The sequence below is a fragment of the Pan troglodytes genome, chromosome 22 (assembly GCF_028858775.2).
Source record: "Pan troglodytes isolate AG18354 chromosome 22, NHGRI_mPanTro3-v2.0_pri, whole genome shotgun sequence".
NCBI lineage: Eukaryota > Metazoa > Chordata > Mammalia > Primates > Hominidae > Pan > Pan troglodytes.
In genome coordinates, this window is record NC_072420.2 from 6550298 (window position 1) to 6574432 (window position 24135).

At 43.9% G+C, this 24135-nt stretch overlaps 1 long non-coding RNA gene across 1 annotated transcript in view; it reads right to left on the reverse strand.

The window, feature by feature from the left end:
* Window positions 1-3660: 3660 nt before the first annotated feature.
* LOC134809258 (uncharacterized) overlaps window positions 3661-24135 on the reverse strand; it is a 38738-nt gene continuing 18263 nt past the window's right edge. The window contains exon 3 of the long non-coding RNA XR_010154545.1: window positions 3661-4095. This is a non-coding gene — a long non-coding RNA (uncharacterized LOC134809258). The remainder of the gene's footprint in view (window positions 4096-24135) is intronic.

Below are 24135 nucleotides of genomic sequence, written 5' to 3' on the forward strand. Positions count from 1 at the left end.
TTTTTTTTAAGTCAGTGCCTGTTTTTGTTCCTCCTGACTAGATAAGACTTCTCAACTTGTCTCCAGTCACATCTTATAGGTGTGTTCATACTGGCAACAAGTTCGTACCTCAGTGGCACAGAGCTCCCAGAGGAAGGGGCAGGCTATCATCTTCCCTGGAAAATACAAGGCAATTAGGGACTGGAGGGGACCCCCAGCATACCACAGCAGCCTGACAGAAAAGTGGCCAGACAGTCTACTTGATGGGCAGTTCCTACTGACCTGGGTCTCCAGCCAGTCCACCATCGGAGCTATCCAGCCAGTAGCAACTCAGCAATTCCCTGGACAGAGCTTCCAGGAGCAAACGAAATTCTCTCTGCCATTGCCTCTGCAGTGAAACTGCCCTTGCTACCCTCAGAATATCAAGGGAGCAAAGACCCTAAGTGCCATATTGACACCTCCAATAAGCTGCGGTTGACCCAATGAACAAGCCAGTCCATCTCCCACGGGTACCACACACCCCCCCACTGCTCATCACCAGAGAGGGAACACTGGCTTGGCCTCACAACACAGACCCTCCATCCTGGGCTGATTACGCTAAGTGATTGCTAACTCACATCTCTATGGGATGGAGTACCCAGGAGACAAGCAGAGTGGTGGAGCAGCAAGTCAGGTGATGTGGAGCCAAGAGGGCAGGGACAGCTATCTCTCTAGGCTCCACGTGCCCTTGTGAGATACTTTATCCCAGCACTTTAGGAATGCTAAGTTCAGATCAGCCCCATCTCATGTTCAAGATTGCCCAGCAGAGATCAGGTCCCAGAGTTCCCCTCTTCAAAAAGGGGACTTGCTTAAAAAAGAAGCCTGGCCATGTTTGTGTAAAGCAGCTATGCTGTGCCGGGGGTTCACTTTTGAGAGAGTTCTCCTCTGAGACCTGATCTCTGCTGGGCAGTCTTGCACATGAGATGGGGCTGGTCTGATATCAGCACTCCTTAGTCTGCTTGCCTCTCCCAGGACCCCAGCCTGGCCACACCTGCATACAGGGCACTCTCGGATGCCCACAGCATAGCTTCCGTGCTAGTGGACTGTACCTGATCAGTGGAGAGCTGCAGCAAGGTGGCCCCAACAGCCACGCACCAGCCTGCACATTACCTCTCCATACTGCAGCCCTTTATATGGAAACTTCCTACATCACTTTGCTGTGTGTGTTTACACATGTGGGTTTTGCTGTACTTGCCCTGACAGCACAGGGGAGTGCAGGACACACCCCAACCCACACCAACTGCCATTGAAGACAGAGCCTTGGTGGGCACAGAACCAAGAACCCCACCCCTGCCAGCACCTAGCACCTAACCCTTGAGCTAATGCTGTGCAGAGAAAAAGGGACCTTCTTATACCCTGAGTGACCACTGTTGCTTTGAGGGGCACAGAGAAGGCACCATGGCCTGCACTGGCCAGCAGCCCACCCTGAACCAACACTACCTCCAGTGCAACACACACACAGCAGGGGACCCCGGCCCACACCCCAGCTCTCTTGCCTCCACCACTGGGTGAACGCCCGCAGGGAGGCAAGGACTTTTGCATCCACTAGCATTCTGCCACAGTTGCCACACTTTGGTCCCCTCAGTGCAGTGGACTCCAAACCTCCAAGAGCCAGAGAACAAAGTTGGGGCCCAAGACAAGTTCCCCAGAGTTAAAGCACACATTCCAGGAATTGGGAGCTGCACATTGGCCCCCCTAAAATCCTCCAAAAACAAAGCCAGTTGGTTGAATCCACCTTATCCCACAATGAAACCCTCACGATCATCAAATACAATAAAAGAAAAATACCCTGTCCGAAGGTCAGCAACCTCAAAGATGGAAGGTGGATAAGCCCATAAAGATGAGAAAGAATCTGTGTGAGAACACTGAAAACTCAAAAAGTCAGCATGCCTTCTTTCCTCCAAATGACTGCATCAACTCTCCAGCAAGTGTTCAGAACTGGGCTGAGGCTGAGATGTCTGGAATGATACAAGCAGGGTTCAGGATATGAGTAGGAACAAAGTTCACTGAGTGAAAGAAGTATGTTGTCATGCAATACAAGTGAGCTAAAAATCATTGTAAAACATTGTAGGAGCTAACAGACAAAATAGCAAGTATAAAGAAGACATAACCGACCTAATAGAGCTGAAAAGCACACTACAAGAATTTTCATAATGCAGTCACATAGTGATTATGTGTGATTGCATTATGAAAATTATTGTAGTGTGTGTGGGCACCTGAGATTGCCCTGTAAGCAGGTGTGGCCAGGCTGGGGTCCTGGGAGAGGCAAGCAGACTAAGGAGGGCTGAGGTCACACCAGCTCCATCTCATGTGAAAGACCACCCAGCAGAATAGACCAAGCAGAGGAAAGAATCCCAGAGCTTGAAAACTGGCTTTCTGAAATAAAACAGGCAGACAAGAATGGGGGAAAAACGAAGGAAAATGAATGAACAAAACATCCAAGAAACATGAGATTATATAAACGACCAAATGTATGACTGATTAGTGTACGTGAAAGAGATGAGGAGAATGGAACCAACTTGGAAAACATACTCAGAATATCACTCATGAGAATATCCCCAACCTATCCAGACAGGCCAACATTCCAATTCAGGAAATCCAGAGAACCTCAGTAAGATAAGCCACGAGAAGATCATCCCCAAGACATATAATCATCAGATTCTCCGAGGTCAAAATGAAAGAAACAATGTTAAAGGCAGCTAGGGAGAAAGGCAACGTCACCTGCAAAGGGAATTCCATCAGACTTAGCAGACTTCTCAGCTGAAACCCTACAAGCCAGAAAAGATATTCAACTTCTTAAAGAAAAGAAATTTCACGTAGTATGGCAGAGACAGATATATCATATAATAACATGGTGTTATTATAAATGGTTAAAAGAAAAAGAAATTTCAACCCAGAATTTCATGTCCAGCAAAATTAAGCATCATAAATGAAGGAGAAACAAGATCCTTTTCAGACAAGCAAATGCTGAGAGAATTCATTATCAGCAGATCTACCTTACAAGAGCTCCTGAATGAAGCACTAAATATGGAAAGAAAAGACCATCACCAGCCACTACAAAAATGCACTGAAGTACACAGACCAGTAATGCTAAAAACCAACCACATACACAAGTCTGCAAAATAACTAGCCGACAGCATGACGACAGGATCTAATCCACACATACCATTACTAACCCTAAATGGAAATGGGCTAAATGCTCCGATTGAAAGACACAGGGGGGCAAGCTGGATAAAGAACCAAGACCCATTTGAGTATGCCGTCTCCAAGAAACCCATCTCACATGCAGTGCCATACATAGGCTCAAAATGAAGGAATGGTGAAAAATCTTTCAAGCAAATGGAAAACAGAAGAAATCAGGTGTTACACTCCCAGTTTCAACAAAACGTATATACCAATAAAGATAAAAAAAGACAGAGAAGGACATTACAAAGGTGGTCCTGACCTTTGATAAATCTCATTATTGATTGATACCAACCTGGGCTATCTTTATTGCCCAAACCAACAGGATAATTTGCTGAGGTTGTGGAGCTTCTCCCCTGCAAAGAGTCCCTGATCTCCCAAAATATGGTTGAGATCTAAGTTTGATTTTGCTGTACAACCCCTTTTCTGAAGTTTTACTCATTTCCAACAAGGAAGGCAAGTTTTCCTGCTTCTGTGGTGATGGAGAGCAGGCACCTCCTTTCCTGACTTTCATCTTGCTTCTGACAGGGAAGGTGAGTGTAAGTTGTTTCCAGCTTCTAAGATGGCAGAGAACGATCACCAGCCTGAGCCTTGTTTCCAGGTAAGTAGCTGAATTAGAGTTTTGTCTTGAAATTTTTCCTTAATGACTAAAATTTAAGATTACTCACCAGCTGCTTCTAATTTCTGCTTTTAGTTTCTCCTTACCATTAGAACACTCAGTAATCATATGAATTGGGCATTTGTTGTTTTGCTTAACTCTTTTTGTTTGTTTATACTTGGGGCTTTATTGTTGTTGTTTCACTTTTCTCCCGTCTCTTCCTGACTTGGTCAAATCCAAAGGAATTTTCCAAATTGTGGGGAGCAAGTCCTCTGAATTGGCTAAAACTCCTATGGCTGCAAACAAACAAACAAATAAACAACAACAAAAAACATTCCAGTTAGCAGAAATTACTTTTTAAAACTTTTTTTTTTTTTTACTTAAGTGGTCTCATCTACATAACAAGGCCACCCTTTTGCTAGACAAGGCTAAACTGAAGGAGTAGCTGTGGGGACCCAATGTGAAGATTCTGCCCTGTTCACTACAGAAACCTGAGTTTGGTTCCTAAGTCTAGTTCTTTCTGTTTGATATTTGTGTTACTTTTAAAGCGTCAGCAGTTTGTCCCAGCTATGATGTGGTAATAAAAGATTCAAAAGGATTTTCTTCACAAGTTCTATGATTAAAAGCTTAATTAAAAGCAAATTTCTTTTTTTTTAATTATACTTTAAGTTCTGGGGTACATGTGCAGAACAACACATGCCATGGTGGCTTGCTGCATCCATCAACCCATGATCTACATTAGTTATTTCTCCTAATGCCATCCCTCTCCTAGCCCCCCACCCTGACAGGCCCTGGTGTGTGATGTTCCCCTTCCTGTGTCCATGTGTTCCCATTGTTCAACTCCCAGTTATGAGTGAGAACATGTGGTGTTTGGTTTTCTGTTCTTCTGTTAGTTAGCTGAAAATGATGGTTTCCAGCTTCATTCATGTCCCAGCAAATGACATGAATTCATCCCTTTTTATGGCTGCATAGTATTTCGTGATGTATATATGCCACATTTTCTTTATCCAGTCTATCATTGGTGGGCATTTGGGTTGGTTCCAAGTCTTTGCTGTTGTGAACAGTGCCGCAATAAACAGACAGGTGCATGTGTCTTTATATTAGAATGATTTATAATTTTGGGGGTATATACCCAGTAATGGGATTGCTGGGTCAAATGATATTTCTGATTGTAGATCCTTGAGGAATTGTCACACTGTCTTCCACAATGCTTGAAGTAATTTATATTCCCACCAACTGTGTGAAAGTTTTCCTATTTCTCCACATCCTCTCTAGCATCTGTTCTTTCCTGATTTTTTAACGATGAGCATTCTAAATGGTGTGAGATTGTATCTCATTGTGGTTTTGATTTCCATTTCTCTAATGACCAGTGATGATGTGCTTTGCTTCACATGTTCGTTGGCTGTATAAATGTCTTCTTTGGTAAGTGTCTGTTCATACCCTTTGCTCACTTTTGGATGTTTTTTTTTTCTTGTAAATTTGTTCTTTGTAGATTCTGCATATTAGCCCTTTGTCAGATGGATAGATTGCAACAAGGTTCTCCCATTCTGTGGGTTGCCTGTTCACTCTGATAATAGTTTCCTTTGCGCTGCAGATACTCTTAAGTTTAGTTAGATCCCATTTGTAAATTTTCGTTTTTGCAGCCATTGCTTTTGGTGTTCTAGTGATGAAGATTCTGCCCATGGCTATGTCCTGAATGGTATTGCCTAACACAAGGACATTTCTGTGCCTGAGTGCTATACCACCCAAAGTAATTTATAGACTCATTGCTGTCCCCATCAAGCTACCATTACTTTCTTCACAGAGTTAGAAAAACTACTTTAAATTTCATATAGAACCAAAAAAGAGCCCACATAGCCAAGACAATCCTAAGCAAAAACAGCAAAGCTAGAGGCATCACAGTACCTGACTTCAAATTATTCTACAAGGCTACAGTAACCAAAACAGCATGGGGCTGGTAACAAATCAGATCTATAGACCAATGGAATAGAACAGAGGCCTCAGAAATGACACCACACATCTAAAAGCATCTGATCTTTGACAAACCTGACAAAAACAAGCAATGGGAAAGGATACCCTATTTAATAAATGGTGTTGGGAAAACTGGCTAGCCAAATGCAGAAAACTGAAACTGGGCCACACCCATACACCTTAAACAAAAATTAAGTAAGATGGATGAAAGAGTTAGAAGTAAGACCTAAAACCATAAAAAATCTAGAAGAAAACCTAGGCCACCAACCTCAGGGGAAATGACCTGTAGTGAAATGCATGGTACAAACATGCATTCCCTGCTTCCTTGAGTGGGCAACGTTGATGGCTAGTCCAACCACTTCAGGCACACCCTTGCAAACGCGGCTGGTTTCTTTTTGAGCCAGCTTGGCCTTGCCCAGCATACACAAGCCTCAATGCAACAACTGTGCTAAAAATGGAGCCACACAGAGGAAATGAGCAGCAAGCTCAGAAGCAGGGTGTGCACTGCCTTTGGGGCTCCAGTCCATGCCTCAGGGCTTGTATGGGACTGCAGGATTCTTGGTTGCCAAGAGGTAGACCATAGACCAGCCGAGGAGGACTTTATGTTCACGGGCAGAAAGCAGCCAGGTTTACCACCCAGGGGACTCGGCCTTCTGTGGCCCAGGCCAGACTTAGAATTTGGCTCAAAGCAGGACCAGCTCACTCGGAGTAGTGTGTCAGTAGCTGGGGCCTGTACATGCTAGGCAAGGCTAAGCTGGCTCAAAGAGCAACCAGCTACCACTGCAAGGGTGCTTCTGGAGGAGGTGGAGCAGCCAGCAACCTCAGCTACACAAGGAAGCAGGGATGGCCAGGTTCCCACAGCATGAGTGGCCACCGCCTGATGGCTGATCAAGCAGAGGCCTGAGGAAAAGCAGATGGCAGTTGGGCCCTACCTCTAGGGTAGAAGAACTGATGTACCCTGACCGGTAGTGAGTGAGGATGGTGGTGGGTCCACCGGCTCCTGGCACACCCTTGCAGAGGAGGCTGTTTGCTCTTTAAGGCAGCTTGGCCTTGCCTGGCATGCACAGGCCCCAGGTACCGACACGCTGCTCCCAGTGAACTTGTTCTGCCTTGGACCAAATTCTAAGTGGCTTGGAATTTGCCCAGCATGCACAAGCCTCAGTGTAATAACTGTGCAACAAACGGAGCCACATAGACGAAACGAGCAGCAGGCTCAGAAGCAGGGTGTGCCCTGCCTTTGGGGCTCCAGTCAATGCCTCAGGGTTCCTATGGCACTGCGGATTTCTTGGTTGCCTAGCTGCAGACCACAGGCTGTCTTGAGGAGGACTTTATGTTCAAGTGCAGAAAGTACTCAGGATTACCATCCAGGGGACTCTGCCTTCTGTGGTCCTCTCCAGACTTAGAATTTGACCCAAGGCAGGACAAGCTGACTCGGAGAAGAGTGTCAGTACCTGGGGCCTATGCACGCCAGGCAAGGCCAAACTGGCTCAGAGCAACCAGCCACCTCTGCAAGGCTGTGCCTGTAGTAGGCGGACAAGTCAGCAACCTCACCCGCTCAAGGAAGCCTGGATGGCGAGGTTCCAACAGCATAAGTAGCTGCCACCTGATGCCTGATGGAGCAGAGGCCTGAGGAAAAGCAGGTAGCATATTTAACTCTTTAATCAATCTTAAGTTAATTTTTGTATAAAGCAGATGGCACTAGTCCATGCCTCATGGCTCATATGGCACTGCAGGCCACAGAAGGGCGAGTACCCAGGGTGGTAATCCTGCCTGCTTTCTGCACTTGAACATAAAGTCCTCCTCAAGATGGCCTGTGGTCTGCCTCTTGGCCCCACCTTTAGGGTAGAAGAACTGATGTACCACGTCTGGCAGTGAGTGAGGTTGGCGGCTGGTCCATCTGCTCCTGGCACACCCTTGCAGAGGTGGCTGCTTGCTCTTTGAGCCAGCTTGGCCTTGCCTGGCATGCACAAGCCTCACTGCAACAAGTGTGCTACAAATGGAGCCATATAGAGGAAATGATCAGAAGGCTCAGGAACGGGGCGTGCACTGCCTTTGTGACTCCAGTCCATGCCTCAGGGCTCGTATGGCACTGTAGGCTTCTTGGTCGCCAAGAGGCAGAACACAGGCTGTCTTGAGGAGGACTTTATGTTCAAGTGCAGAAAGCAGCCAAGATTAGCACCCAGGGGACTGGGCCTTCTGTGGCCCTGGCCAGACTTAGAATTTGACCCAAGGCAGGACAAGCTGACTCGGAGCAGAGTGTCAGTACCTGGGGCCTATGCATGCCAGGCAAGGCCAAGCTGGCTCAGAGCAACTAGCCACATCTGCAAGGCTGTGCCTGTAGTAGGCGGACAAGCCAGCAACCTCAGCTACTCAAGGAAGGAGGGATGGCCAGGTTCCCACAGCCTGAGTGGTTGCCGCCTGATGACTGATAGAGCAGAGGCCTGAGGAAAAGCATATGGCACTGGGGCCCTACCTCTAGGGTAGAATAACTGATGTAACCTGAGCAGCAGTGAGTGAGGTTGGTGGCCGGTCCACCGGCTCCTGGCACAACCTTGCAGAGGGGGCTGGTTGCTTTTTGAGCCAGCTTGGCCTTGCCCAGCATGCACATGTCTGTGCAACAACTGTGACACAAATGGAGCCACACAGAGAAAATGAGCAGCAGGCTCAGGAGCAGGGTGTGTGCTTCCTCGGGGTCTCCAGTCCATGCCTGAGGATTCATATGGCACTGCGGGCTTCTTGGTTGCAAAGAGGTAGACCACAGGCCATCTTCAGGAGGTCTTTATGTGGAAGTGCAGAAAGCAGCCAGGATTACCACCCGTGGGACTCAGCCTTTTGTGGCCCTGGCCTGACAGAATTTGGCCCAAGGCAGGACAAGCTCACTCAGAGCAACATGTCGGTACCTGGAGCCTGTGCATGCTAGGCAAGGCCAAGCTGGCTCAAAGAGCACCCAGAGCATCCATTCTGGTGGATGAGCCAACCACAAGGCCAGCTTCTGGGTGTGGGCACAGTGCCACATCTTCCATCACTTTCTGATATATACCACCACCACTGAAGAGACAGCCTGGAGAGAGTGCAAGAGGAAGGCTGAGAAGGATGAGATAGTGAGTGCTCGCTTCTTTCTGACCCTTAGCACACCCCCAAGTGGTGACCATCAACCTTTAGGGGTGGGAGAGCAAGACTGATGGCTTCAAGTGCTTCCCCAAGAAGATGGACACAGGCCACTCATCTCAACCTCACAGCCAATGAGTTGACAAGCAAGCAGATGACAGTGACAGGCTTTTAGAAAGAGCATCAGAAGGTGGCCAGTTTTTCTTCAGCCTCAGCCAGGCCTTGGAACTTGACTAGGCCATCCACTTCACCAGAGATGCCTTCAAGAACATCAGTAAGCTCCTTGCCAATCAGTCCAGGAAGGACCTGGACCCAGCCATGGACCTGTTAGTGCTGTCTCAGGGACACAAGACAAACATTCTGGACATCATCCACATACACAAGGAAGCTCTTACCAAAGTCACGGAGAACAGACAACATGTGGCAGAAGGGAAGACAGAGGTACAGAGGCTGATGGCATCGTTATCACAGGAACAGGATTTCTTTGGCCACTTTGGCTGAAATTCACCACTTCCATCCAATTCACTCAAGTGAGAGACTTGAAATCACAGATGGAGCATTTCTTGCAACAAGAGATACTATTTTTTCAAAAAGTCACCTAAAATTTGATAGTGTTGAATGACTAGCTATTCGATTGTGGACTTTTTCCAGTTCACGGGTACTTTCTACAGCAGAATGATAACAGTATCAAAGAGCTGGTGCCAGCTATCGGTGGTAGTACAAGGATGACTTTGTGCTCAACTGAAACCCAGCTGAATATAGAATTGTGTAGGAAAGTGTTAATATGGTGATAGAATAGAAACAGTAGCAAATGAACTAAATCATACTATGAATGCCTACACTACCATTATAACTTTTTGAAGAATGATAATACCACTTACTTTATTGCCTTTTGAAGTAGGAATATTTTTAGGATATCCTATAGATCCAAAACCCTATAAAGAGTCCCAAAGAAGCTGGCTGGATAAAGCCTGCTATGGATGTCTTTATACTCAAAGACTGATGAGGCAATTCGAATATGTGTCCCCACCAAATCTCATGTTGAGTTATGCTTCCTAATGTTGGAGGTGGATCCTGGTATAAGGTGATTGAATCATGCAGGCAAATTTCCCATGAGTGGTTCAGCACCATCCCCTTGGTACTATCCTCACAATCATGAGTGACTTCTCGTGAGATCTGGCCACTGAAAACTCTATATCACTCCCTACTCTCCGTGATTTCCTCTTGCCATGTGAGACAATTCACTCTTTCATTACCTTGCACAATGATTGAAAGATTTCTGAGGCCCCCCAGAAGCAGAAGCACTAAGCTTCCTGTCCACTCTGCAGAGCCATGAGCCAATTAAACCTCTTTTTCAAAATAAATCTTACCAAAAATAGCAAATGAGGACTGGAGCATTGCTATAAAGATACCTGAAAATGTGGAAGCAACTTCGGAACTGGGTAATGGGTAGAGGTTGGAAGAGTTTGGAGGGCTCCAAAGAAGACAGACAGATGAGAACATTTTTGGATCATCTTAGAGACTGGTTAAATGGCTGTGACAAGAAAGCTGACAAAAACATGGACAGTGAAGGCCAGGCTGAGGGGGTCTCAGATAAAAATAAGAAGCTTTCTGGAAAATGTCTCTCTTTTGGATATGGAAAGCTTACACAATGCCTGTACCATCATTGTACCTTAGACGCAGTGAACTTGCTTTTTATTTCAGAGACTCGTAGGCAAAAGAGAATATAGCCTTGACCCAGATGAGACTTTGGACTTTGTAACTTTGAGTTAATGCTGAAATGAGTTAAGACTTTGGGAGACTGCTGGCAAGGCATGACTGTATCTTGCAATGTGAGAAGGACATGAGATTTGTGGGGTCAGGGACAGAATAATACGGTTTTTCTCTATGCCCCTTCCAAAACTCATGTGAAAAGTACACTCCCTAATGTTAGAGTCGGGGCCTAGGTGGAAAAAGCTTTAATCATAAAGGTGTGGAAGTGGATCCTTCACAAATGGCAAAGCACCAAGCCCTTAATGCCATCCTCCTGATAGTGAGTGAGTTCTCATGAGATCTAGTAGTTTAAAAGGCTGTGGAACCTCTTTCCTCTCTCTGTCTTGTTCCAACTTCTGCCATATGAAACATGTCATTGCCGCTTGGATTTCCGGTGTGGTTAGGAGGGGCCTGATCAGTGTGGGCCTGGTCAGTGGACCTAGGTCAGTGAGGACTATTTAGTGGGATCGTGGTCAGCAGGGGTCTGCTTAGAGAGGGTCTCATTAGTGGGGTCTAGTAGTGGGGGTTTTGGTGAGTGGGGACCTATTGGCTGCCAGTTGTTTGGTGTCTGGTCAGTGCAAACCTGGGCTGTGGGGCTTGATCAGTGGAGACCTGGTCAGCTGGGGCTTAGTGCTGGTCTGGTCAGCATGGGCTGGGGCACTGGTGACCAGGTCAAGGGGTGCTATTCAGTGGAGGACTGGGCACATGGGACTTAGTCAGCAGACCCTGGTGGGCGTGTCCTCATCAGTGAGGCCCTTGTCAGTGGGGCCCTGGTCAGGGCAGCCTTGTCGGCGGGACCTAATCTGTAGTGTCCTGGTCAGAGAGGACTTGGTCAATGGTGACTTTTGTAGCACCGGTCTACAGGGTGACCTGGTCAGCGGGGATCTCAGCATTTGGTGCCGGTTCAGTGGGGTCTACTCACTAGGGTCCCAGTCAGGGGCATCTGGTGACATAAGGCCTCATTATTAGGGGCCTGATCAGTGGCAACCTGTTCCCTGGAGGCCTGGTCAGTGGGGCCTCATCTTTGGGGCCAGGGAATGAGGTCATGATCAGTGGAACCTGATCAGTGAGGCCTTGTCAATAATGACCTAGTCAGTGAGGACTTGTCAGTAAGGACTTAGTCCGTGAGGCCTTGTCAGTGAGGCCTTGTCAGTAAGGTCCTGGTCAGTGGAGTCCTTGTCATTGTGTGCCTGGCAGTGGGGGCCTTGTTAGTGGGGCCTGGTCATGAGGGTCTAATCAGTGAGGGTGTCATCAGGGAGGACCTGATGTGCGGGGTCTGGTCAGCAGGGACCTGGTCAATGTGGGCTGCTGAGCACTGCTTGGATAAGCCAGGTGCAATGTGCATTATTGAAGGCCCTGTGGACAGCTGGGATAGCCCAGTGATGCCCAAGGGCCTAGTCAAAAGTGGACAAAGCCCGTGTTTCGATGGACCTGGGAGATCCTGCTCAGAGATTCTGACAGGACAAAGGTAAAGGAAGGGCCAGAGTGGCTGGAGAGATGGTCACAGTCTATGGGCTGCACAGGATGGAGGAGGCCGGGGAACAGGCAGGGTGGGCAGCTGGGGTTCAGGGAGAGGCAGGTGCATGCTGGGAGGTCAGACCCTGTGAGGGCTTTGGGGGCGTCAGGTTGGGTAGGCTCCAGGCACACTCACTCACATAGGATTCCAGAACACTGCTACAAGGCTCTGAGTGTTTGTGCCTCACATAGGATTCCAGAACACTGCTGCCATTGTCTGAATGTTTGTCCCCCACATAGGATTCCAGAAGCCTGCTGCTGGGGTCTGAATGTTTGTCCCGCATCTAGGATTCCAGAACACTGCTGCGAGGGTCTGAATGTATGTCCCTCACATATGATTCTAGAATATTGATGCTAGGGTCTGTATGTTTGCCCTTAACATATGATTTCAAAACACTGCTCCTGGATTCTGAATGTTTGTCCTTCACATAGGAATACAGAACACTGCTGCTGGAGTCTGAATGGTTGTCACTCACATAGAATTCCAGAACACTGCTGCGAGGATCTGAATGTTTGACCCTCACATGGGATTCCAGAACACTGCTGCGAGGGTCTAAATGTCTGTCCCTCACATAGGTTTCCAGCACAATGTTACGAGGTTCTGAATGTTTGTCCCTAACATAGGATTCCAGAGCACTCCTGCTGTGCTCTGAATGCTTCTCCCTCACATAGGATTCCAGAACACTGCTATGAGGGTCTGAATGCTTATACCTCATATAGGATTCCAGAACACTCCTGCTGTGGTCTGAATGTTTGTTCCTCACATAGGATTCCAGAACACTCCTGCTGTGGTCTGAATGTTTGTCCCTCGCATAGGATTCCAGAACATTCATGCTGGGGTCTCAATGTTTCCCTTAACATAGGATTTCAGAACACTGCTCTTGGGGTCTGAATGTTTGTCCCTCACATAGGATTACAGAACACTGCTGCTGGAGTCTGAATATTTGTCAGTCACATCGAATTCCAGAACACTGCTACAAGGGTGTGAATATTTTTCCCTCACCTAGTATTCCAGAACACTGTTGCAAGGGTCTGCATGTTGGTCCGTCATATAGGATTCCAGAACACTGCTGCTGTGGTCTGAATGTTTGTCCCTCACATAGAATTCTGGAACACTGCTACAAGGGTCTGAATGTTTGTCCTTCACATACCATTCCAGAACACTGCTGCCGTGGTCTGAATGTATGTCCCTCACATAGGATTCCAGAACACTGCTACTAGGTTCTGAATGTTTTTCCCACACCTAGGATTCCAGAACACTTCTGCTGGTGTCTGAATGGTTGTCCCTCACATATGATTCCAGGACACTGCTATGAGAGTCTTAATGTTTGTCCTTCACATAGAATTCCAGAACACTGCTCCCGTGGTCTGAATGTTTGTCCCTCACATAGCATTCCAGAACACTGCTACAAGGGTTTGAAAGTTTGTCCCTCACATAGGATTCCACAACACTACTGCTGGGGTCTGAATGTTTGGCCCTCACATAGGATTCTAGAACACTCCAGCTGGCTTCTGAGTGTTTGTCCCTCACATAGGATTCCTGAAGACTGCTGCTGTCGCTATAGTCGTTGCGAGTGTCTGAATGTTTGACCTTCACCAAACACCAAATATCCTGGCCCTTTAGTCTTGGACTTTCCAGCCTCCAGATCTGTGAGCAATAATCTCTGTTGTTTATGAATTACTCAGTCTGAAGTATTTTGTTATAGTAGCCTAAAGAGACTAAGAGAGCATCACCTGCCCTGTCACCTCATCACCGCATTACTGAAGCTATACTAACAGCAGTCACTTTTAGTGGGTGCTTCATGCATGAGAATAAAGGGAAGAAATTGCAAGGCATACTAAAATCCAAAAAAAGAAAAAAATACAATTTGTGTCAACAGAGCAAGCTTCAGAAGCAGACAAAGATATGATTTTAGAATTTTTTTTTAAACCTCTGGAGAATATGCTAAGGGCCTAATGAATGAAGTAGACAGTATTCAAATGTAGATGGGTAATGTAATCAGAAAGACAGACATCGTAAGAACCTTCAACATAATGTAGTGATGAAAAACGTGGTAAATAACTGAAGAATACCTCTGATAGCTTATTAGTAGACTGGACTCAGCTGAGTAAAAATCTCTGAGCTTGAGGATTTATCATCAGAAACTTCGAAAACTAAAGAAAAGAAACACTGAAAAGAACAGAAGATGATATTCAAGACTGTGGGACAACTACAAAAGGTGAAACAGAGTAATGAGAAGACCAGGAGGAGAAGAAATAGAAGAAAGTTCTGCAACAGCCATGTCTGAGAACTTTCAGTATTAATGTCAGATACCAAACCAAAGATCCAGGAAGCTCCGAGAACACCAGGCAGAATAAATGCCAACAACCTACACTTGGACATATAATTTTCAAACTATATGAAATAAAAGATAAAGGAAAACTCTGAAAGAAACCAGAGGTGGGGCAGAAAACACCTTACCTACAGAGACACAAAGATAAGAACTGCATTCAACATTGCAGAAACTGTGAAAGCAAGAAGACAGTGAAATGAAAAATTCAAAATGTTGACAGAAAAAAACCCACCAACCTAAGTTTCTGTACCCACTGAAACACCCTTCAAAAGTGAAGGAGAATTAAGGCCTTCCTCAGAAAAATAAAAATTCAAGAAACTTGTTGCCAGGAGACCTGTCTTGCAAGAAATGTTAAATGAAATTCTTTAGGGAAACAAAAGATATATAACTGAAACCTGGATCAACATTATTTTTAAAAGAGCATTAAAGAAAGAACTGTGGTACAATAAAAACCTATGTATTTATTCTTAATTGATCTGACCAAGAAGTTCATAGACAATAACAAATACACACAGATAGATTATGTATGCTTATACACAAGTTAAATGAGTAACACTAATACAAGGAATGGAATGGAAGGATGGGAGGGAGGCATTGTGGTACAATAAAAACATGTATTTATTCATAATTGATCTGACCAATAAGTTTGTAGATAATAATAAATACACACAGATAGATTATGCATGCTTATACACAAGTGAAATAAGGAACAATAATAAAAGGAATGCAATGGAAGGATGGGAGGGAGGAATCAGGTGTTTTCTTTGTTAAGCAGGTAGTCACCCGTGAAGTGGGATAGTGTTATCTGAAAGTGGACTTGAATTGGTTGTAAATGTTACTGAGGAATTAGGCGTTTTGTTTGTTAAGCAGGTAGTCTTATTTGTGGGATAGTTATTTGAAAGTGGACTTGAATTGGTTGTAAATATATATTGCAAATTCTGTGGCAACTAGTTAAAAAAAGTTTTAAAGAGAGAAGTACATGCTAAGAAAGACAGGGAAAATGTAGTCATCTAAAATCATCAATGAAAACTGCAAAAGGCAGAAAAAGAGTGGTAGACATAAGAATGAAGACTGAGGAGAATGAATAGAAAACAGTAACAAATATAGTAGATATTAATCCAATGATATCAATAATCACTTTGAATGTTAATGGTATGAATGTACCAATTCAAAGGTAGAGATTGTCAGAGTCTATCAAAAGACAGACACATCTTGTTTCACTGCACTTTGCTTTATTGTGTTTTGTGACCATGTGTTTTACATATTGAAGGTTTGTGGCCATCCTGCAATAAGCACGTCTCACTGGCACCATTGTTCCTACAGCACGTGCTCACTTCACGTCTCTGTGTCACATTTTGGTCATTCTCACAGTATTTTAAGATTTTTATTATTGAATCTGTTGTGGTGATCTGTATTCAGTGATCTTTAATGCTACTATTGTCATTGTTTTGGGAACCACAAATCACACCAGGATAAGACAGCAAACAATTGACAAATGCGTTTGTTCTGACTGCCCAACCAACGGGCCATTTCTCTTTCTCTTTTTCTCAGGCTTCTTTTTATTAATATTAAAATGTGGCCAATTAATAACCCTACAATAGCCTCTATATGTTCATGAAAGAAGAGTTGCATGTCTGTCACTTTAAACCAAAAGGAAGAAATAATTAAGCTTAGTGAGGAAGGCATGCTGTAAGCAAGACAGGCCAGTAGCTAGACCTCATGCAACAAACACTTAGCCAAGTTGTGAATGCAAACGAAGTGTTCTGGAAAGAAATTTAAAGTACTACTCCAGTGAACACATGAATGATAAAAAGCTAAACAATCTTGCTGCTGTTATGAAGAAAGTTTAATTGGTCTAGATAGAAGATGAAAAAAAACAAAAAACATTCCATTAAGCCTAAGCCTAACTCTCTTTTTACTTTTTTTTCTTTTTTTTTTTGAGACAGAGTTTCATTCTTCTTGCCCAAGCTGGAGTGCAATGGCGTGATCTTGGCTCATCGCAACCTCTGCCTCCCAAGTTCAAGCCATTCTCCTGCCTCAGCATCCCGAGTAGCTGGGATTACAGGCATGCGCCACCACACCTGGCTAATTTTTTGTATTTTTAGTAGAGACGGGGTTTCTCCACGTTGGTCAGACTGGTGTCGAACTCCCGACCTCAGGTGATCTGCCCTCCTCGGCCTCCCAAAGTGCTAGGATTACAGGTGTGACAGCCACCGCACCCGGCCTCTCTTCAATTCTATGAAGACTTAGAGAGGTGAGGCAGCTGCAGAAGGAAAGTCTGAAGGCAGAAGAGCTTGTTTCTTGAGGTTTAAGGAAAAAAGTCATCTCCATAACATAAAAGCGCAAGATAAAGCAGCAAGTACTGATGGAAAAGCCGCAGAAAGCTATCTAGAAGATAACTGATGAAGATGGCTACACTAAATAGATTTACAATGGAGACAAAACAGCCTTCTCCTAGAAGGAGATGCCATCTAGGATGTTCCCAGCTAGAGAGGAGTTGATGCCTGGCTTTAAGGCTTCAAAGGACATGCTGACTCTTTTGTTAAGGGCTAATGCAGTTGGTGATGTTAACTTGAAACCAATGATGATTTACTATTCTGAAAATCCAAGGGCCCTGAAGAATTATGATAAAACACAGCTCTGTCTGTACTCTACAAATGGGAACAAAGCCTGGATGACAGACTATTGGTTTACAAATATGGTTTACTGAATATCTTAAGCCCACTGTTGACACCTACTGCTCAAGAAATAAGATTCCTTTCAAAGTATTACCGCTCACTGACAATGCCCCTGGTACTCAAGGGCTTTTACAGAGATGTATAAAGAGCTGAATATTGTTTTCATGCCTACTAACCCAACATTCATTCTGGTGCCCTTGGATCAAAGAATAATTTCAAATTTCAAGTCTTATCACTTAAAAAATATATTTCATAAAGCTATAACTTCTCTAGAAAGTGATTCCTTTGATTGATCTGGGCAAAATAATTGAAAACCTACTGGAAAGGATTTACCATTCTAGATGCCATTGAGAACATTCATGATTTTAAAAATAAGATCAAAATAGAAACATTAGGAGAAGTTGGGGCCGGGCGTGGTGGCTCACACTTGTAATCCCAGCATGTTGGGAGGCCAAGGCACGTGGATCACGAGGTCAGGAATTTGAGACCAGCCTGGCCAACACAGTGAAATCCTGTCTGTACTAAAAACACACAAAAAATTAGCTGGGCCTGGTCGGGGGTGACTGTAATCCCAAACACTTGGGAGGCTGAGGCAGAATTGCTTGAATCTGGGAGGTGGAGGTTGCAGTGAGCTGAGATCGCATCACTGCACTCCAGCCCAGGCAAGACTTCATCTCAAAAAAAAAAAAAAAAGAGAGAGAGAGAGAAGTTGGGAAGATTATTCCAACCCTAACAGATGACACAGGGGTTCAAGACTTCTGTGGAGGAGGTAACTGCAGATATGGTGGAAATAACAATAGCACTAGAATCAGAGACAGAGCCTGAAGATCTGGCGAGAATGCAGCAGCCTCCGGAGAAAACGTGAGTGGATGAGTTGCTTCCAAGGATGAGCTGCTTCCACGGATGAGCAAAGAAAGTGGTTTCTTGAGATGAAATCTACTCGTGGTGAAGACAGTGTAAACAATGTTGAGATGACAACAGATTTAGAATAAACTTAGTTGGTACAGCAGAAGGAGGGCTTGACAGGATTGAACCCAATGATTTACAATAATACATAAACTTAGTTGGTACAGCTGTACGAAGGTTTGACAGGATTGAATCCAATTTTGAAAGTTCTACTGTGGGTAAAAAGCTATCAAACAACATCGTATGCTACAGATAATTCTTTTGTGAAAGGGAGAGTCAATTGACACAGCAAACTTCAATGGTGTCTTATTTTAAGAAATTGCCACAGCCACCCCAACGCAAAGCAACCACCACCTTACATTAAGGCAAGACCCTCCATCAGCAAGGAGACTGAAACTTGACCAGGTGCAGTGGCTCACACCTGTCATCCCAACACCTTGGGAGGCCAAGGTGGGTAGATTGCTTGAGCCCAGGAAGTCAAGGCAACATGGCAAAACCCCATCTCTACAAAAAAAAAAAAAATACAAAAATTAGCTGGACATGGTGGCATGCATCTGTAGTTCCAGCTAGTCAGGAGTCTGAGGTGGGGGTTTCATTGAGCATGAGGTTGAGGCTGCAATTACTCCAGCCTGAGTCACAGAGTAAAACCCTGTCACGCACACAAAAAAAGATTGCAGCTTTCTGAAGGCTCAGATGACTGTTAGCACTTGTTAACAATAAAGTATTTGTAAATTAAAGTGTGAACACTTTGTAGACATATGCTATTGCACACTTTATACAGCACAGTATAAACATACTTTTACATGCACTGGAAAACCAAAAGAAATTGTATAACTCACTTTATTGCAGTGGTCTGGAACCAAACCCACATATATCTCTGATGCATGGCCGTCCTGTATTGTACACTTAAAAAAATACTTAAGAGGGTATATTTTAGGTGAAATGGTCATCTCATTTTTTTCTTTTTTGAGACGGAGTCACACTCTGTTGCCCAGGCTGGAGTGCAGTGGCACGATCTCGGCTCACTGCAAGCTCTGCCTCCTGAGTTCACACCATTATCCTGCCTCAGTCTCCTGAGTAGCTGGGACTACAGGTGCCCGCCATCACCCCTGGCTAATTTTCTGTATTTTTAGTAGAAACGGGGTTTCACTGTGTTAGCCAGGATGGTCTTGATCTCCTGACCTCATGATCCACCTGCCTTGGCCTCCCAAAGTGCTGGGATTACAGGCGTGAGCCACCACTCCCGGTCTCATTTTTTAAAAAGGGTGAGAATGAGAAATATATGGGGGGTGATGGTCAAGTTTACGGCATTATTGGTTGTGATGAGTCCTGGGGCGAATATTTATCTCTATACTCATTAAGATGTATATATTCGGTGTCACACGCCTGTAATCCCAGCACTTTGGGAGGCCGAGGCAGGTGGATCATCTGAGGTCAGGCGTTCGAGACCAGCCTGGCCAACATGGTGAAACCCTGTCTCTACTAAAAAAATACAAAAATTAGCCGGGCGTGGGGGCGCAGGCCTGTGATCCCAGCTACTCAGGAGGCTGAGGCAGGAGAACTGCTTGAACCTGGGAGGCGGAGGTTGCAGTTAGCTGAGATCGTGTCACTGCACTCCAGCCTGGGCAACAAGAGTAAAACCTCCATAACACACACACACACACACACACACACACACACACACAAACACACACACACACAAGGTATATATTAAATATGTGTAATTTTTGTATGTTAACCACACCTTAGTTTTATTTTATTTTATTTTTTTGAGACAGAGTCTCGCTCTGTCACCCAGGCTGGAGTCCAGTGGTGCAATCTTGGCTCACTGCAAGCTCCACCTCCCAGGTTCACACCATTCTCCTGCCTCAACCTCCGGAGTAGCTGGAACTACAGGCACCCGCTACCACGCCCGGCTAATTTTTTGTATTTTTAGTAGAGATGGCGTTTCACAGTGTTAGCCCGGATGGTCTCGATATCCTGACGTGATCTGCCTGCCTCAGCTTCCCAAAGTGCTGCGATTACAGGTGTGAGCCACCGCGCCCAGACAATTTTTATTTTTTTGAGACAGAGCCTCACTCTGTCACCCAGGCTGGAGTGCAGTGGCACTATCTTGGTTCACTGCAACCTCTGCCTCCCATGTTCAAGCAATTCTCCTGCCTCAGTCTCCCGAGTAGCTGGGACTGCAGATGCATGCTATCATGCCTGGCTAATTTTTTGATTTTTCATAGAGATGAGGTTTCACCATGTTGGCCAGGCTGGTCTCAAACTCCTGACCTCATGTGATCTGCCCACCTCAGCCTCCCAAAGTGCTGAGATTACAGATGTAAGCCACTGCACCTGGCAATTTTTAAATATATATAATTAAAAATTAATAAAAAACAGGTATTTGCAAGTTTCCGTTTTGTTATATGCTTATTATTCTTTATATTTATGTCAGGTTGCTGTGTCAATACACTTAGGAGATCATAGTTTCTAAATTGAAATACAAATAAATATGTCTGAAATTTTTTCTTTTTTCTTTTTTTTTTTTTGACGGACTCTCATTCTGTCACCCAGGCTGGAGTGCAGTGGTGCAATCTCAGCTCACTGCAACCTCCGCCTCCCAGATTCAAGTGATTCTCCTGCCTCAGCCTCCAGAGTAGCTGGGATTACAGGCACCCGCCATGACACTCAGCTAAATTATATATATATATATTTTTCTATTTTTAGTAAAGACAGGGTTTCACCATATTGGCCAGGGTGGTCTCCAACTCCTGACCTCAGATGATCCTCCCACCTCGGCCTCCTCAAGTGCTGGGATTACAGATGTGAGCCACTGTGCCTGGCCTGGAATTTTTTTCTAAAATTTACATTTCTGAGTTAAGAATGCTTAAAATATTATAAAAACAGAAGCACAATTCATTATGTGTTTCATTAATTACCTTTATTAAAAACAACACAATTATATTACAATAGGACAAAAAATGTTTAAGCAAATGAAAACGAAACCATGACATACCCAAACTCAGGAGGAGGCAACAAAGGCAGTGCTAAAGGGAAGCTTACAGCTACAGATGCTTAAATTAAAAAGAAGAAAGATCTCAAACCCATGCTAAAGGGAAGCTTACAGCTGCAGATGCTTAAATTAAAAAGAAGAAAGGTCTCAAACCCTTGCTAAAGGGAAGCTTATAGCTGCAGGTGCTTAAATTAAAAAGAAGAAAGATCTCAAATCAATAACCTAACATTACACCTGAAGGGAGAAAAAAAAAACTAATGACAAACCAAGCAAAAGGAAGAAAATAACAGATTAGAGCAGAGATAAGCAGAATAAGACCAGAGAAAAAGGAAAAAAAAACACTGAGTTTGTTTTTTTAAAGATCAATAAAAATTTTAAAACTCACAGCTATATTAAGAAAAAAGAGAAATCTCAAATAATAAAATCATAAATAAAAGAGGTGACAGTACAACAGATGCCACAGAAAGGAAAAAGATTACAAGAGACTAATGTGAGCAACCATATGCCACAAATCTGGGCAACCTAGAATAAATTTATAAATTCCTAGAAACACAAACCACCATACTGCATCACGGAGAAATAAAAAATCCAAAGAGACCTGTAATTGGTAAGAAGATTCAACCAGTAATCAAAAACCCCACCAAAAAGAAAATTCCAGGTACAGATAACTTCACTGGAAAATTTTACCAAACATTGCAAGAAGAATTAATGCCAATCCTCTGCAAAATATTCCAAAAATGTTCAAAAATCAGAAGGGGACATTCCAATCCATTCTATCAGGTCAACATTTATCTGGTTCCAGAGCCAGATGAACACCTTTTGTAATAAAAAACACTCAAAGAATTAGTAATATATGGAAACTCCTCAGTAAATAAAGATTATACATGAAAAGCTCACAGCTAACATCATACTCAATGGTGAAAGACTAAAATCTTTTCCTCTAGGATCAGGAATAAGATAGCAACATCTCTTCCTGCCACTTCTATTCATCACAGTACTGGAATTTCTACTCAGAATAATTAGTCAAGAGAAAGTAATAAAAAGGATGCAAATTGGAAAGGAAAAAGTACAAAATTTTGTTCACAGACAACAGGATGTAATGGGTAAAAATCCTGAAATTCCCAAAATACTGGTAAAATAATGAAATTCAACAAAGTTTCAGGATACAGTAACACACACAAGTCAGTTGCATTTCCATAAACTAACAATGAACAATCTACAAATAAAATTTTAAAAAGAGAGGCCAGGTGCAGTGGCTCACACTTATAATCCCAGCACTTTGGGAGGCCAAGGCGGGTAGACCAACTGAGGTCAGGAGTTCGTGACCAACTGGGCCAAACCCATCTCTAAAATAAATAGTAAAACTCTGTCTCTATTAAAAATACAAAAATTAGCTGGGCGTAGTGGCAGACACCTGTAGTCCCAGCTACTTGGGAGGCTGAGGCAGGAGAATTGCTTGAACTTGGAAGGTGGAGGTTGCAGTCAGCTGAGATTGTGCCACTGCGCTCCAGCTTAGGAAACTGAGTGAGACGCCATCTCAAAGAAAAGAAAGAAAGGAAAGAAAGAGAGAGAAAGAAAAGGAAAGAAAGATAAAACAAAAGAAAAGAAATTTTTAAAAAGAATGACATTTGGCCGGGTGCAGTGGTTCATGCCTGCAATCCCAGCAGTTTGGGAGGCCGAGGCGGGCAGATCACCTGAGGTCACAAGTTCAAGACTTGCCTGGTCAACATGGAGAAACCCTGTCTCTACTAAAAATACCAAAAAATTAGCTGGGCGTGCTGGCGCGCACCTGTGATCCCAGGTACTTGAGAGGCTGAGGTTGGAGAATCGCTTGAATAAAGAAGGCGCAGGTTGCAGTGAGCTGAGATAGTGCCACTGCACTCCAGCCTGGGAGACAGAGCAAGACTCCATCTCAAAAAAAAAAAAAAAAAAAAAAAAGTATTACATTTACAACAGCATTATAAAAATTAAAAATAAGCTTAACCAAAAGGGCAAAAGATTTGAACACAGAAAACTACAAAACACTGTTGAAAGAAATTAAACACAAATAAATGAAAAGAAAAGCTGGGTTTGCAGATTAGATGATTTCATCTTGGAATGGTGTCAACACTACTCGAAGTGACCTAGATTCAATACAATCCTTATAAAGATTCCAATGACATTTTTGACAAACACAAAAACGTATCCTAAAATTCATATGGAATCTCCAGGGCCCCTGAATAGGCAAATCAATCTTGAAACAGAACAAAATTAAAGGTCTCAAAACAATTACAAAACTGCAATAAGCCAAAAAAAATGTGGTCATGGCATAAAGACATACTTGACACACTTATGGACCAACAAAACAGAGACCTCAGAAACCAACCCTGGCATATATGGTCTGATGACCTTCCACAAGGATGCCAAGACCACTCAATGGCGAAGGACAGTTTCTTCAACAAATGGTGTTGGGAAAATTGTATATCCACATGCAAAACAATGAAGTTGGACTCTTACCTTACACCACGTTAAAATTAACTCAAAGTGAATTATAAACCTAAATGTAAAACTAGAACTATCAAACTCCTAGGGAAAACAAATTTGGAAAATGCTTTATGACGATGAATTTGTCAATAATTTTTAGGATATGACATTAAAAGCTCAGGCAGTAAAAGCAAAAATATATCAAACCTAAAACCTTCTGTACCACAAAGGTCACAACCAACAGGGTAAAAGGCAAACTGTAGAATAAAAGAAAATACCAGTTGAGTGTCCCTTATTTGAAATGCTTGGGATGTGTTTCAGATTTTGTAATATTTGCATTATTCTTACTGGTTGAGCATCTCGAATTCAAACACCTGAGTCTGCGATGCTCCAATAAGCATTTCCTTTGAGTGTCATGTTGGCACTCAAAAAGTTTCAGACTTTGGAGCATTTGGGATTTCAGATTTTTGGATCAGAGACATTCAACCTATAGTTGCACATCATGTATCTCATAAGAAGTGAACATTCGGAATATGTAAAGTACTCCTACAGAGAGACTACCAGAAGCAGAGAGGAGCAAACACATTTTCACACTAGGGCACCTCCTATCTC